Source organism: Rhamphochromis sp. 'chilingali' (assembly GCF_963969265.1).
Source record: "Rhamphochromis sp. 'chilingali' genome assembly, chromosome: 14".
NCBI classification, from domain to species: Eukaryota; Metazoa; Chordata; class Actinopteri; order Cichliformes; family Cichlidae; genus Rhamphochromis; species Rhamphochromis sp. 'chilingali'.
This window is the reverse complement of record NC_137941.1, coordinates 3951938-3968096: the sequence shown is the minus strand read 5'-3', so window position 1 is coordinate 3968096 and position 16159 is coordinate 3951938. Positions and strand designations below refer to the sequence as shown.

General features: G+C 39.7%; 1 pseudogene across 1 annotated transcript; it reads right to left on the bottom strand.

Annotated features, from left to right (window-relative positions):
- Positions 1 to 325: 325 nt before the first annotated feature.
- On the bottom strand, positions 326 to 11909 carry LOC308409902 (lactase/phlorizin hydrolase-like; annotated as a pseudogene). The gene is made up of 19 exons: positions 11297 to 11909; positions 10960 to 11030; positions 9162 to 9239; positions 8976 to 9069; positions 8352 to 8436; positions 7568 to 8246; positions 6824 to 7472; positions 5184 to 6722; positions 4804 to 5072; positions 4413 to 4703; positions 4105 to 4303; positions 3150 to 3352; positions 2960 to 3066; positions 2601 to 2732; positions 2276 to 2499; positions 1904 to 2126; positions 1562 to 1738; positions 680 to 743; positions 326 to 596 (listed from the first exon to the last, which is right to left on the bottom strand). The product of its transcript is annotated as a lactase/phlorizin hydrolase-like (transcript).
- Positions 11910 to 16159: the final 4250 nt, after the last annotated feature.

Sequence of the window (16159 nt, the reverse complement as noted above, 5' to 3'; positions counted from 1 at the left end):
GTGTACATAATTTCATTCCACCTCATGTTAACATGTGATGCGAATGACAAATAAAGCTTTTTGACTCCTTCAGTCCTTGAAAATGATTTTAACGGAACACCAGATTCTTCAGAGTTCTCTCACTTCACTTCTCTCACTCTGATAAATATTAACATAATGATACCTTTACGTCGCCCATTTTTCCTCCTTTCGGTTCTGGCCTTGGCTGTAGAGTTTTTTGTTTTTTGGGGGGGGGGGGGTTTTCCTATCCCCCGACAGACATGGCTGGAGGATTGGAAATGGAGAAAGAAAGAGAGGATGGAAAGAGAGAAGAAAAACAGATCTGCTAGAGGATGTAGGGAGCCATGGCCCTGTCCCCCAGGACATGAAGCAGGCATGCAGGAGATCCAGGCCCATGACATCCAGAGTGCAAAAGCCCAAGGAGGACCATTGGAGGGGCATCCGTGCCGCCCTCCTGGAAGGAGCTGAGAAGAGCCACAGATATGGGGTCAACCAGCAGCCATGGAGCAGAAGCCAAAGGGGCCTGCAGTGATGTGCCCGCTGGCTCTGCCGGCACCCAGCTGCGCCAGAGTGAACCGAGCTGCAGGCCCAGAGGCCTAAGGGCCCCCAAGCAGCCACCAGGAGTGAGCCAGTACATACCTGAGCGCCCAGCCCCAGACACTTAGAACCACCAACGCACCGGCGCCTGGGGGCATCAGCCAGGGGCAGGGAGTGTGGTGAGGGCTGTAGAGTGCTGACTGAAGCTGGAAAACAAATACAAGTCCAAACCTTAGCAGATACAGTACCCTGACACTTACTCTCATCAGGTCTCTTTAACAAGAACAATTTAAAGTGTGTTACTCTGCTCCTTGTTTGTGAAACACTGCTGGAGACCGCTGAAGTCAAATGTATTGAAGTAAAAAACTGCAAAGATTTAAGAGATTTCAGAGGCCACTGGATTTATAGCTAAATAACAAATGTTTAAACAAATATAATAAATATAATGGATATATTGTTTTGATTCACAGTGTAATTTTGATTACTTCAAGATAACAGTATCACCATCAAAAATTGCTTATCACTGTACAAAAAAGTGAAGAAAAAAATCTGAAGATGAAGAAGGTACTTACATTTAACAGCAATCATGACATAATTCACTGGATGTTTTTGCAGTGTTTTATTTGATATATTTGATTATCTGATAAACATATACAAAAACATTATTCAAATTTGAGGCGTATGTTACATCCTGTACTATAACCTGAAAATTGTTTTTCTTATTACATAAATTACTTTTATGTTTTTTGAGTACAGGATAAAATGACACTTTTAATCATTTTGGGGGATTCTCAAATCTTCATGCTGCAGCAGTGGTCAAGCAAATTATAATGTACAAGGATTTAATAACTAAGTCATGAGAAACTTACAATTTTCTATGTCTGATGAGCCTAGTAGTATTTTTCAGTCTTTAAGGGTCTGCAATCAAATGCTGTTTACGGGGGCCTACACTGCACATCAGCTTATTTGCAGTTACAGTTTTTACTCCATTTTGATACTGTCCACATGTTCACTTTTCTTGGACTTTTTTTTTTTATCTTAAAGAGGAAAACAGAAACACAAATGACTCCTACTACTGCAACAATCAGTAGAGCAAATGTGGTGTAAAGTCCAGTCTCAGCATCATCAGCGGAGAGATCCAGACCAAGGAATTTCACGCTGTTAATGTTGACTGGTGGTGCAGCTGTTGGCGCGGTTGTTGCTGCAGAAGAGACACAGTAAAAACAATACTGTCGTATTAGTTGTGAAGATTTGCAGATAGTAATTAACCTGCTTTCCAGCAGGTAAGTTAGTTATTTATTTGAACATTTAATTTAAAGGTCTATCATTCAAAGTAGGCATCTAAGCAAATATTTCATTCTTTTACCTCCAGACTCTGGGTTCAGGCACTCCTGATTCAGGGAATCCGTTGCACTTTATGACTGTGGCATAGAAATTTACAGAGCTCTTAGGCACTCGAGGAAGATTAGGGTCTGAGCGATTAACGTAGAACAGACCAAATCTCTGTGAAAAGCCAGAAGCCCACTCTAGGTTGTCCAACAGTGACCACGCTGTGTAACCACGCACATCCACACCATCAAGCAAGTAAGCTGTGAAGAGAAAATAAGTACCTTCATATTCTTGAAATTCATAGTCTATTTTAAAGCATCCATATTACACACAAAACATGATTATGTTATTTTCCTCTCCAGGACATTCCTGGCTTTAGATTTTTTTTATAAAGGGAGGTTTTTGTTACCTTTCAACACCTGGTTAATGTACTGTTCATAGTAGTAGATCCTGTGAACATCATTTAGATCAATAGGTCCCTGCTCTGAGACTCCATTCTCAGTGACGATAATTGGTGGATTTCCATATTCATTTTTGATGAAGTTCAGCAATCTGCGGATACCAAATGGTGTGACCTTTAGCCAGACGGAGGCTGAATCCAACCAAGTGGGATCAGGAACTGTCGCTGCACCGCTGCGGAGGGCAAAATTTGGTAAATCACAGAATAAAGAAGCAAAGCTGTTCAGAAGAATTAGTTCCAGAAGACAGTTGTTTTTCAAATGTTAACTTCTTACATGTCTGCCTCAAGGCTTGCAATATTTCCATGGTCCACAGGGAATGCCAGGGCAGATGTGTACTGGTTCAATCCAAAGAAGTCATGAGTGCCCTTAATTCTCTTAATCTCCTCTTGAGTAAACTCAGGCAACCTGGAGAAATTTAAGTGAAACCAAACTTACTTATTATACTATAGAGCTACTTAGAAAATCACAGACAACTTTTAAAGATTTAATAATAGGGTCTTGATGGATGCTCAATCATCCAGGTAAGGAAATCCCAAAAAGTTGATTCTGTTCATATGGAAGTAGTGTTGTTAGTGAAAAACGCTTGTGAACAGAATTAGCTTTTTGTGATTTAATAATAGCCTTCATAATACCGAGACTGTGGTAGACCAGCAGCTAGACTTCGGTCTCTTATTCTTGTCTTCATAATTTCACTGTAGTCACCATTAAATATGGGATGGGAAAACCAGCCAAGAGTGAACTGCACAGAGAGAAACATAATAGTCACTAGAAACTAACTGCTGTTAATTTTTCTTTTGTCAAATCTGAAAGGAATTGGCATACCTCCACCACACGTCGTGCAGCATCATAGTCCTCCTGTCTATAAGGATTTCTGGGTTCAGACCAGTCAGAGCTGATTGTGATGGAGATTATGCCGTTCTGTTTGGCCCTGTACTTGTCATTGTAGAGATGCCAGGCCTCGGCATGAGCTTTAATCAGGTTGTGACCAACAATGTAGGGCAGAGTGTCTGGTCCTGAACTGATTCCTGGGGACAAACATAGACACATTTGCTGCCTATATGCTCTGTTTTTTTTGTTGTTATTGTTTTTATTGCAAGGTCGGGGGGGGGGGGGGGGGGGGGGGTTGTCACTATGGTTTGTGAAGAACTGCTGTACAGATTACAGCTTATTTCAAAATACTCCGATATTTACCTTGACCCCATATCCATATCACGGACAAACAGTAACAGTTGTTTATGTTTTTAAACCCATTTTGCACAGAGAGGCATTTTTTTGGAAAATGTATTGATAGCAATGTTGAATATTCTTACACAATAAGACCAAAACAAAATAACTACACATAAAATAATTACACCATAAAGATGGTTTATTTTTCTACCTCCACACGTACATGGGTATTTCTGAAAACAGAGATTTTCTGTTTTTGTTGATAAAAAAAATCTCCACCATGGCAGGAGTTTTTAAAAATATACTTTTTCAGTGACCCAAACTGCAGTTTACGTGTGGACGAAAGGCCCACATGCATAGAATAAGCTGTGTTTTCAAAAATACCAGTGTAGGTGTGGACGTGGTGTAAAAGAGGTAGTAGTTGATGTTATTGCTACCTGTAATTTATTAGTTTACATTTATTTGTTTAATTCTTCACAAACAGTTTGAGGTGTGAAATAAACCGCAATTGAATTTGAAAACAAAATATGTGTGTGTGTGGATGGATCATGTGTTTGTGCCGGGAGGGGGCCTAGAAAAAAAAATTGGAAACCACTGGCTCAAACCATACCTGGGGCAAAGTCTCCAAAGCCATATCCATGGCGGGCTACAACGAGCGGCTCATTAAAGGTGATCCAAATTTTCACTTTGTCACCAAGACGGTCAAACATGAGGTCAGCATAGTCCCTGAAAAGCTTAACAAAGCTGTCATTCAAAAAGCCTCCATAATCCTCTATAGCTTGTGGTAGATCCCAGTGGTATAGAGTAACCTGAAAGGAAAGGAAAGGAAAATTGGCTGTACTTGCTGACTTGATCTACTTTCCATGTATATTTTCTGGCACAAAGATTTTCTGTTTGCCAGAAAGGAATTATTCATACCTGTGGCTGGATATTTGCAGCATGCAGTGCGTCCAAAAGTCTTTGGTAGTACTTGATTCCAGCCTCGTTAATGTTATTAATGGTGCCATCAGGAAGGACTCTTGACCAGGATAAGGAGAAACGATAATGGCTTACTTTCAGCTGCTTTAATATCGCAACATCCTCTTCTATTTTATTGTAACTGTCACAGGCTATGTCCCCATTGTCATCATTTAATATTTTGGAAGGACTGTGAGCGAACTTGTCCCAGATGCTTAGACCTTTTCCATCTGCCCTCCATCCTCCTTCAATCTGGACACAATAAATGCAAAACAAAAATTTAAAGAGATGAAAACAAGGCAAGCAAGACAGTATTGAGTAAAAGTAAAATTGCAGTAAAAGTATAAGTTACTTGGTATGATGCTGAAGCAGAACTCCACATGAAATCCTCTCGGAAGTGACCATAAAGCATCTTCTCATCATCTGGCAAGGGGAAACCATTATCCTTTATGATGTTGTAATAGTAATGAGCTGAGTACTTTGGTGTTCTTGGACGGTCTGGGTTTGTGAAGTCCACGTGGTGCAGCCCAAATAGAAATTTGTACCCGTGCAGCCACTCAAAAGAATCCATAAAAGCTGTTGCTGTGTATCCTCGCAACCGCACACCATCAAGGTTATTGGCTGTAATGTAACCACAAATGCAAACACATACATACAAAATAAATGAACAACCAGTCATGGCAGTGGTGGAAAATGTTAAATATCTTCTGAAATATTTTTATATCACTGCACCTTTGAGAGCCTCATCGATATAGGCCTTGTAAAACATTACTCTTTCAAAGTCATCCCATTCTACTGCTGCTCCATTCTCAGTAATATAAATCTCTGGATCACCATACTCCTCCTTGATCCAATTGAGGAGTCTCCTCAAGCCCCAGGCCACAGCTTTTTGGTTAGGAATGGCTGTAGTTGGTGAATCAGGTTCCTCTGCTTCTCTCATGTCCCGGTCTGATTCATAGGAGTGAGGCTGAAGTGCAGCTGTAAAATAGCTCACTACCCTTGTAGTGTAATGATTTACACAGAATACGTCAGCAGTTCCCTTGATGAAGTTCTTTTCTTCTTCAGTAAAGGAAGGAAGTCTTGACTGTGGAAGACCTTGGATTTCACTTTTGTTCCCAACTTGCCACTTCAGTGCATCAGGATAGTCACCATTCTTAAAAATAGGATGTGCAAACCATCCCAGTTGGAACTGCATCGCCCGGTCAGCAGTCACCACTTCACGGACTACGTTGACATCAGCAGGTTCAAACCAATCAGCGTTGAGGGCTATGGAGATTAGACCACCCTGAGACTGGCGATACTTGTCGTCATATGTATGGTAGGCCTTGGCATGGGCTTTAATGAGGTTGTGTGCAACTATGTATGGTCTATATCCTGGGTCCACAACATTTGGTGGCATATTTCCAAGTCCATATCCAGACCATGCAATTGTCTGAGGCTGGTTAATGGTTATCCAGAATTTCACTCTGTCACCAAAAGTAGCAAAGCAGAAGTCGCAATAGTCATTAAAAATGTCTATCATCTCTGCACTTTCCCAGCCATTGACCTTTTGCAAAGCTTCAGGAAGGTCCCAGTGGTACAGTGTTACCATGGGTTCGATATTGTACGCTATAAGACCATCAATGAGTCTGTTGTAGTAGTCAACACCTTTCTGGTTGAGGGACTTACGTGTGCCATCAGGAAAGATCCTGGACCAGGACAAAGAGAATCTGTATGACTTCACCCTCAGAGCCCGCAGCATGTAGAGATCTTCATTAAGTCTGTTGTAACTGTCACAGGCTACATTGCCGTTTGCATTATCAGGAATAGTGTTAGTTGTCTGAGTGAATGTATCCCATATACTAGGACCTTTGCCATCAGCATTCCAGCCACCTTCAATTTGGTAGGCCGACGAAGAAATTCCCCAACTGAAGCCTTCAGGAAAAGTGCCATAATGGTACATTTGTCTATCAAAGTTTGACTGTGAAGAGAATTTCTCCCAAACTACCTTTGCCTGAGATGGAACTTCTGAGGGTGGTAAAGCAGCTAAACGTCGAGTTAATGGCCTTTCTGCAGCTTTAAACTTCTTACTTTTTTGTGAACTGAAACCGTTTTGCTCGATAATCTCAGCGTACAAATATGCAGATTGCTTTGGGGTCCTTGTTCTGGATCCCACTTCAAAGTTGACATAGTGAAGACCAAATCTTTGACTGTAGCCTTGGTTTGCCTCAAATCCATCCATGAGTGACTGCACTGTGAATCGCTGCACATCCACTCCATCTGTGAGTGTTGCTACAAAATGAACACACAAAAACAAAATTAATATTTGAATTATTTTAACTCTCTCTCTAAAAAAAATGTGCCTTCAAATTGGGGAAATCTCCAACACTAACCTTTCAGGGCCTCATTGATGTAACTTCTCATATAGTCCATTCTGCTGGTGTCAGTGAGACTGTCTACACTGTAATCTGTTGGCATCCCATTTCCTGTTATGTATACAGGTAATTTGTTAGCACTCAGGTATTCTGTTGAAATGTAGTTCAGGAGCCTTCTAAGTCCCCAAGGAACAGGATAGATCCAGTCAGAAGCTGTGGAACTCCATGTGGGGTCCACAGTTGCATGGAAGTCACCCACACCGTCAGGACCAGGGGTGCACCCACCATCACTGTTGCTGACCAGCCGAGAAGTATAGTGATTTAAACCAAAAAAGTCAGCAGTACCAAGTATCCTCTTGCTCTCTGTGGGAGTGAAAACTGGGAGCTTTGCTGGTACAGAGTCAGGGCATGCTGTTTTCTTCTGTTCCACCTGATCTTTGAGTATTGCAGGATAATCTCCGTCTACAAATATGGGATGTGCAAACCAGCCCAGCATAAACTGCAGGTAACGGTCTGCAGCTGCTACGTCTTCAGGTTTGGCAGGGTCACTGGGCTCAGCCCAGTCAGAGTTCAAGGCAATGCCCACTTTTCCTCCTTGTGTTTTCCTGTAATTGTCATTATAGACATGCCAGGCCTCGGCATGGGACTTGAGAATATTGTGAGTGACCTGATAATGCAAAATCAAATGTTAAGTACATTAGTGCAATAATTACACTTGTAATAAAGTGATTAATTACAGTATTCTAATAACATCACTGTCACCTGATAGGAAGATTCCACATAGTCCTTTACTCCTGGGGCATGCACACCAGTACCATACCCGGCATGGCTCACTACCCAGGGACTATTGAATGTGTTCCAGATCTTGACTCTGTCTCCAAACCTGGAGAAGCAGAAATCTGCATAGTCTTTGAAGGCCTCTACAATGGAGGCATTGGTCCATCCACCATAATTCTGGAGTGCTTGAGGCAGATCCCAGTGGTACAGAGTGACAATGGGTTGTATGCCAGATGCAACGAGAGCATTTATCAGCTGGTCATAGTATTGAGCTCCTTTTTCTGATTGGCTCTGTCGGTACCCTGTGGGGAAAATACGGGCCCAAGAGATGGAAAACTGGTAGGTGTCGACCTGAAGACCTCGCAGAAGGTAGACATCATAATCTACCTTACGGTAACTGTCGCAAGCTAGGTCAGCTGTCTGATTTGCAAAGGCCAAGCCCTCATGACCAAACCGGTCCCAAATAGTCTCTCCTTTCCCACCTTCTGACCAGCCACCTTCAGTCTTAAAAGATACGCTGGAGGTGGCCCACTGGAAGCCAGAGGGGAATGATTCCTGAAGGAAAAGATCTCGTTCTGCTGTGGTCTGGGACTTAAATTTATCCCACACAGTCTGATAACTGTTTCTTAACCCTGTCATCCTGGTGTGGTGTGAAATGCCATGACTTTTGGAAAGAGAGAGACATGAAAAATATAAGCAAATCTTTAATACAATAAGAAGAAGAAAAAACAGAATTCCAGTACATATAAATCAGAAAATGAACTCTTACTTGACAAGAGCATCTTCCGTGTCCAGTTTGCCTAACATGTCCTTCATGTCACATCCCATAATATTCAGGCCATTGTCCATCAAGACTGTGTTGTGTTCAAGAAATATGAATTGTTTTAAGTTCAGTTCTGATATAGTTCTGATATATGTTATTGTAACAATATGTATTCACTATTACTGAAAAACATCATAAGTGTGTGCTAAGTCTATGGGTGCCTTATATAACATCACTGGCCCATAACAAGAAGATTTCATGACATGATAACACTCCCAAGATTTAGAACTTTATCTTAATGTATTCTGTTTGGTTAATAACACCAGAGGATTTGCCCAGATTTTGTGGCCTTTGGTTTTTCTTTATTCTGCCATCCCGTAATATCTTCAGATAGCTGTTTTTTGAAAAGGATGTACACTGTACACAATAATAAGTGGTATTATAGTCACAGAAACATTTAACTGGTGTATTAGGCACCATGAGTACGTATTTCACAACACGAATCTCTACTACAACAGCTACATATACAGCTGCACATTCATAAAATTAGGTATTGTTCTCGTTTCTGTTATGGGAAATGATTATTAATATCTTAAATTTGGAAAGTCAAAAAGCTGTCATGACATTTACCATTTAGGAAATCTCCAAGAAGCTGGTAATCATTGGGAGAACAATCATGAGCGCTCATCTCGTAAATCAGGATAGGCAAGTTCCCGCTCAAAATCTACAACATAAAATGAAACATATGCAGCTTTGCTGTATCAGCAAAATGTTAAATGCAACGTATAAAAAAACATCTTATAATGCTTATTGTACCTGTAAGTTCCTCAGTTCATTTTCAAACTCTGAAGAGATGGCACAGTTGTAGTCAATGTGCACTGACAAGAAGTCCATCTGTTCCAAGCAGGAGATACACAACATCAGGTTGTCACATCATTCTGAGATGGGACTTTTTTGAACCGTTACGTCATCATTTTTTAGAAATCTTAAGGTAATTAAAGTGACTTATTCTTTGTTTTCATTGGCATCATTTAAATAAATTGAATGTCATGGTTCAGGGTCAGTATGACCCAGCATTTTGAGTTTCTTGTGTTTTGGTAATATTTTGTAGTATGGTTTATGTTCTGATTCACTGATAGTCTTATATGCTGTTTTGAGTCCTGTATTCCCTGTTTAACTCCTTGTTTGGATTCTCTCTTGAGTCTTGTTTATTTGTTAGGTTCTCTGTGTATTTTATATTTCCTAGCCCAGTATTATTATACTCTTGACTTAGTCTGTATTTGTAGTCTTGGTCTTGCCTCTGTTAGGTCTGTTGTGTTTCCACGTCATAGTGTTTAGTCTGCGTCTTTGTGAACTGTCTCATGTTTCCTGTTTTACTTTGACAGTCCCTTGTCTCTTGTCAGTGTTTCTACTTTTGCTTCCCCTTGGTCGCGCCATGTTTGCTGACAAGACACAGCTGTGCTCTCCTCCTGTGTCTCATTCCTTCGTTATCCTTCAGTGTATTTAAGCCCCGTGTTTCTCTGTCAGTGTTGCGTTGTACTGTCACCGTGCTGTGTGGTTTTCTTGGTTTCTTAGTTTTTAGATTCAAGTGTGTCCAGTTTATTTCTAGTTTGAGGTTTTGGTTTGTTTTTTGTGACGTTTACTTTTTATGGAAGGTCTCCCTGATATAAACGCTGCCGCTTTAAGTTCAATCTGAAATATGAGTCCTGAAATTGGGTCCTATATCCTGCCTACCACACAGCACTCAACATGACATAAAAAACCAAATCAATCTTATTCTAAACAAACAAAAAAACAAACAAACAAAAAATATATAATTATATGACCAATCCATATAAAATCCATATAACAACAGTCAGTAGTTCCAGATAACCTCAGGTACGTTAGTGCTGCTGTTCTTGTCACTAGAGTGTGTGGAGTAAAGAGTTGTTGAATGCCTTCAACAAAACCAAAATAAAAAGAATAAAATATTAAAAAATTGGATCAAATAATTATTTAAATGGCTTGAAATAATTTTATAACAAGGGAACAATCCTCTACAAGACGCAACCCCCCGCAGCCAGTTAACGTGCAATTTATGCACGTTACTTGGAATGGAAATAAAGTTTTGTCATGAGACAAATGTAAGATTTCATTGTTTGGCCACAGTAAAAATCGCCTGTGTGATACATGCAAACCTTTTAATGTGGACTGATTCATTTACAGACTTTAAGTTATCAATGAGTGGTAAACATCATGTAAGCGAACATCTGTGGGGACGTTCACTGGAATATTCATCCTAAGCAGATAAGCAAATTCCTTAAAAAGCTGAATTTGAGGTTTGTAATATTTTGGAGAGATTTAAAAACAAGCTTTAAATGCAAGAAAATCATTAAAGGGGATATTTGTCAATTCTGAGGCCGTGGAAGAATTTTGTTTCTCATATATTTGGTGAGTAAATAACTGGAGCTTATTGTAAATATAAAATATTTCATTGCCGATTATCAAAATAATATCAACAACCGAAAATATTATTAGGATCCTAAATAAAAATCATGCAAGGAGGTGAAATTCTGACTATACATATATTAGTGTTTAAAAGATATGTATATATAAAAGAAAAGAAAAAACTTACACTTGTTGAAGCTTTAATGTCGGCGAGAGAAGCCACATTTTTAGTTTTCAGTCCAAGTGACAGACGTCTGCCTGCAAATATACAAGCATGAAAGGCACTTTTACTGTTGGGAACTGCTGAACATGTGCTGAAGGATTTTATTAACTTAGTTGGTTATAAAATATGATTTATTTTTACAAGTGATTTCTCAAGACACTTGTCTATAAACAAAACCTTAAGTGAACTCAATCCTCAGAGAAATACAAAAAAGTATTTACTAGAGAAGAATTCTGAAAGCATAAATTTAGTCACGACACTTTTGTCATTAATCGTCATTTTTCCTGTTAATTTGACTCACCTTTGTCAGGAAAGCGCTGATGGTACATCTGGTAAATGTTCTTGTTGAGTTGAAGGATGTTCTGCAGAAAACTGGGAGCATGTGCAGGCTGCCCATCATGCCAAACACCATCCAGTGTCACCCATGAGTGTGCAAGTGGTGCAAACTCTTGGAAGGCAAACTCTGCATACTGCTGAAACATCTGTGCCAGCTCCTGGCTCTCCCAGCCTCCATACCTTGATTGCAGAGACTCTGGAACTGTCCATCCATGAAGGATGACCAGAGGCTGAAGACCTGCTTCCAGCAGCTGTTTCAGCAGGGTCTGGTAACATCTAACCACAGCCTGCTGGGGCTGGCTGGGGTGGCCTGTAGGAAGAAGTTGAGCCCATGACAGCAGTACTTTGAAGTGGGTCACCCCTCTGCTCTGCAGGTACTCAAAGTACTGCTTAGAGCCAGGAGGAACGGGATGACTGCAGTCAAAGGCATCATTTATGCTTCTGTCTGAGCTTCTGACCACCTGCTTTGTCAGAGGCCCTGCAAGAAACATGAAGTCCTCTCTTCCATTTACCTCACTGCTCTGACAACTACGGAGACAAAAAATGTACAGACAAAAGACCCACAACAACTTCTTCATTGTGGCTCAAAAACAGAACAACTGATATTTTTCGAGTGTAGCCGAGCTATTTAACAGCAATATCTTTCCTTTTTTTTTACATTGTTACACAATTATTGTTATTGGCACCTCATCTAGTTATCACAAGTGTTTTATTGTAGCTTTGAGAGATAGGCAGATAGACTCTGGACTCTAGAGATAACACCTTCCCCATCTTCTGTTCTTGAGCTCTGATATACTTTTTATTGCTGTAGAATCATATCTTAGTCATTAATTTTACTACTCCTATCCTAGGTGCTTAATTTTAGTCTTTTAACTCTTTTATTTACTTTTGACTTCTGTTGGTTTGTTTTTATGTTTAACATAGTTAACATTTTACTGTCGAAGTGTTGCAGAGATGTTGAAAGGTTTGTGTTGTTATAATTATTACCACTCTTATTATTGCTATTGTCTGTGAAGCCTTTTTATGTGCAACAAGGTATCAAAAAGATTTATTTGATACAAGTTTAGTTTTAACATGTATTTATTTACTTTTTATTAATAGTAATCATGTAGAATTCATATCCTGAGGTATTCACTAAGTGGGGAATTTATCCCCACTTAGTGAATACCTCAGTCAGCAGAAATCTAAGATGGATGAGGAGCAAGAAGAGGAACTATCATGGAAGGACCGTCCTCTCGACTAAAAGACAGCACAGAGGCACTAATGATGGCAGCACAGAAACAAAGACCTAAGCACAAGATCCATAGAGGCTGGTGACTACCACACCAGGCAAGACCCCAGGGGCAGGCTGTGTAAAGATGAGCCTGAGATGATCCAGCACATAACAGCAGGGTGCAAGAGTCCGGGCATATATGGAACGCCATAACCAAGTGGCCGGCACAGTAAAAAGCAACATCTATACCAAGTATCGCCTGGAAGTCCGGATATCTTCCAGGCCAAGGGAAGGTGATGCCTAACCAACTCAACATAGTAGTAACTAGTAGATGGAGCTATACTGAGGGATAGCAACATCAGGAAAAAGGAATACGTGAAGCTTAATAAGTACCAAGAGCTAAGACAAGATGTCAAGGGTGAAGGTAACAGTGGTCCCATTAATAACAGCACTCAGTGCAGTGACCCCCAAGCTGGGCGAGTGGCTCCAACACATCCCAGGAACAACATCCAAGATCTCTGTCCTGAAGAGCACAGTCCTAGGAACAGCAAAGATGACCCTCAAACTCCCAGGACTCTGGTAAAGGCCCGAGCTTGAAGGACAAAGAATGAGAGCCGGAATTTTATATATTTCTTACAGAGAAAACTGTTATCGCAATTATATTCTTGTCAAAGTAAGTCTTTCAAGAATATAATTCTGATAAGAGTTTTGTCTGTAAGCAAAGTGCATGTAATATTACTTCTAAACTACAATGAAAATGATGTTATCACAATATCATTATCAATATTCAATTTTTCCTACCTATATATATATATATATATATATATATATATATATATATATATATATATATATATATATATATATATATATATATATATATTTTTTTTTTTTTTTTTTTTTTTTTTTTTTTTTTAATGTAGGAGAGGGTAATGGGTCATAGGCATTATTTGTAAATAACTTATCATGAATACATTTTGCTTTTTATATATGACACATTTTGAGGTTCACTTGACAGTAAGGCAGATGTGAAATGTAACAGTAAGTCCACCTATGACCTGAAGTCCTGACCTGAATCCAATTGAGACGCTGTGGCACGACTTTAAAAAGGTTGTTTAATGCTCTAAAACCCAATTACAACAATTCTGCAAAGATAAGTGGGCCAAAATTCCTCCACAGTGCTGTAAAAGACTCATTGCCAGGTATTGCAAACACTTCTGTGCAGTTGTTGCTACCAAAGGTGGCCCAACCAGTTTAAAGAGAAATCACTTTTTCACACAGGACCATGTAGGCTTGGATTTTTTCCCCCTTAATCATAAAACTGTCATTTAAAAACAGCATTTTGTGATTCCTTGTGTTTTCTTTGTCTAATATTTAAATTCGTTTGATGATCTGAAACATTTAAATGTGACAAACATAGAAAAATTAGGAAATCAGAAAGGAGCAAAAACTTTTACACACTACTGTAAAAAAAAACAAACTAAAGTGATTCTGAACTGTATCCAAATAATTGTCCTAAATGTTGCCAATACAAACAAAGACCGTTGAATTTTAAGCAGAGTTTAAAGATAAAATACATTTTGTGAAAGTTTGACCTTATATGACATTAAAGAAGTGATCTATTTAGACTTATTATCACTTCAGTGTCATGGTCCGGAGTCTGTGACTCCGTGTTTATGTTAAGTTTATTATTATTCTGTGGTTTTGGTTATCTTGGGTTTTTGTACTCTTCTGTTTCACGTTTCATGTGCCGATGTCGGTGTCCTCCAGTCTGTGTTTAGTTGGTGTGTGTTGTGTTTAGGGTGTGTTTCCTGTTTTACTTTGAAGGTCTCTGTCTGATGTCAGTGTGTTCTGTTTATGTTTCCCCTGCCTCGTCAGCTGTTATGTCTCCCAGGTGTGTTTCCCTCCTGTTCCCCATCCCCTGATTACTGCTGTGTGTTTTTATAGTGTGTGTTCCCTCGTCCTCATTGCTGGTTTGTCTGCTTCTGTCCGTCTGTCTTCCGTGTATTTCCTCGTACCTCCCTGCGTCTTCGTTTCTGGCTTGTTTTGTTTTGCCCAGTTTAGGGTTGCCTGTTTCATGTTCGCCATTGCTGTTTGTATTTTCTTTTGTTATTAAACTCACTTGCACCAGAGCTGCCGCTTCCTGGGTCCTAACTAACTCGCACAACTTGCCCCGGCAACCCGTGACAATCAGAGGAACCTGCTGATTTTGAGAGGCCAGCGGTAACTGTTAGTTACAACATGATGTAACTAACGTTATCTTGCCATGATGTGTCCCATACCACTTGAACTTTGATCTACATATCACTTTTTGTTATGTAAAAAAAAAATCATCATAAATGTTTAATCTGTACGGCTCAAATCAAAAGGTTGTAACAGCCACTATGGTGTGGTGTCCCTTTAAGACACCCAAGTCGAGGGTTGATGGTGTCATCAGTGTGTGCCACTGGTCTCTCTGCTCTCTCTCTCTGTGATGGTGTGGACATGTGCTTGCACGCTAGTACATGAGGAGGGACGGATTTTATGTTTTACCTCTCCAGACACCTTTGTTTGCAACGTTATGGGTTGTACGAACACTGTGCGCTATGTTTGTTAAGCTGCAGCCGTTCAACCGGGCTTATATGGTTGATGAAGAGAAGGTATATTAAAGAACACACTGTGGAATCCCCAACGCCAGCGTGAGTGTGTATTCTTTTGGCTACCCTGCTAGGTGTTTTGCCGCCTCCTCTCACTCCACTAAACGCAACCTGACGTTACAAGGTGACACCGTCACCAATAAAATTCTGACAAAAGAATGACTGAGAGGTTCAAAACAACCTTGAGATTACCAGCTTGAAAACCAATAAAGCAAAACAACTCGTCTTAATTATTCTTTGTGTTTCACTTTTTTAATTTTAATGTCCTAAAGTTTAGAATAAGTATGAAACTGTCTTTGTTTGAGCCAAAACTTAGAATCTTAGAAATCATTACATATCTTTCACACATTGAAAGATATGTAATGCCCAGTATGCCCGATGGCCAGTCCCGCTATGGTCTTGCATCAGTTAATCCTTGGCACATGTGCCCTGGGTTGCCGACCCCTGCTCTGGACAATATTAACTTTTAAAGAAATAGTATAAAATTTTCTATGTATTCATTCTGTTTTGTGATTTTTTTAACAAACTTCCTTCTTTAGCCTACTGCCTGAAAACTTGAGCAGGACACATGTTTGTTTTGATTACACAAACATGTAGGAGTAACTCATGGATAATAGATATTGATTTGTAAATAACTGATCATGAATAGCTTGAGCGTATTAGCTTATTAGCTATGATATTATACTACAGTGCAGCTCTCTGTCTCTTGAATGGGGTCAGCTTGAAGGAAAGGCAGGATTGTAAAAGTGAGGTCAGAGGTCAAACATGACATTTTTTGCAAACTATAATGTGATTTTAAAATCAATTCATTTTAATTTTATTTTCAGCTGGCTTTCTTTTATACTCTACCTGATTCATGTAAGCATCTGGAATAACCCAAGTTGCAAGCAAACATCAAACCGCAATACAACACATAGAAAAAATTATAAATAAAATTAAAAAAAATTTAATAACACACACGCTTGAATCAGTCTTCGCC